The sequence below is a fragment of the Pempheris klunzingeri genome, chromosome 10, assembly GCF_042242105.1.
Source record: "Pempheris klunzingeri isolate RE-2024b chromosome 10, fPemKlu1.hap1, whole genome shotgun sequence".
In the NCBI taxonomy this organism is placed as follows: domain Eukaryota; kingdom Metazoa; phylum Chordata; class Actinopteri; order Acropomatiformes; family Pempheridae; genus Pempheris; species Pempheris klunzingeri.
The window spans coordinates 12,367,205-12,367,724 of NC_092021.1; the positions used below are offsets into that span (position 1 = coordinate 12,367,205).

Here is a 520-nt window from a genome sequence, read left to right on the forward strand (position 1 = left end):
TGGAGATGCTGGGGATTGATCCCAGGACCTTGTACATGCGAAGCACACGCTCTACCACTGAGCTACATCCCCCATGATCAGAAGAGCTGAGAGACTATTTAATGACCAATGATGACTGCTGACAGGCACTGACAGCAAATGTCTGAGCTCAGAGAACTAGCCATCGTGTTCAACAAACAGCTGAAATGTCTGTGGAGCTGTGGCCTAATGTTAGAAACTCATCTGTGTATTTGATAGGAATCGGTTGGCTGTTTGGCTTTTTAATCCCTCCTTTATTTAAAGGAGACATATTATGCTGATTTTCAGGTTTGTTGTGATTTAACAAGTGGTAAAGTTCAATTTGGCTATCAGAAATAATTAATAATGATCAAAGATAATTAATAATTATTAAAATGAATGAAAGTCCACCTCGATTGGGGCACCACCTCGAAAAACGAGGATAAGATAGCCGTTTTAATTGATTTAGTCTCATAAAAATACTAAACTATCAATTTGGAATTATGTTTTATAATTAATTTAG

General features: G+C 37.3%; 1 non-coding gene across 1 annotated transcript; it reads right to left on the reverse strand.

The window, feature by feature from the left end:
* On the reverse strand, positions 1–72 carry trnaa-cgc (transfer RNA alanine (anticodon CGC)). The gene has a single exon. It is a non-coding gene; the product is annotated as a tRNA-Ala (tRNA).
* Positions 73–520: the final 448 nt, after the last annotated feature.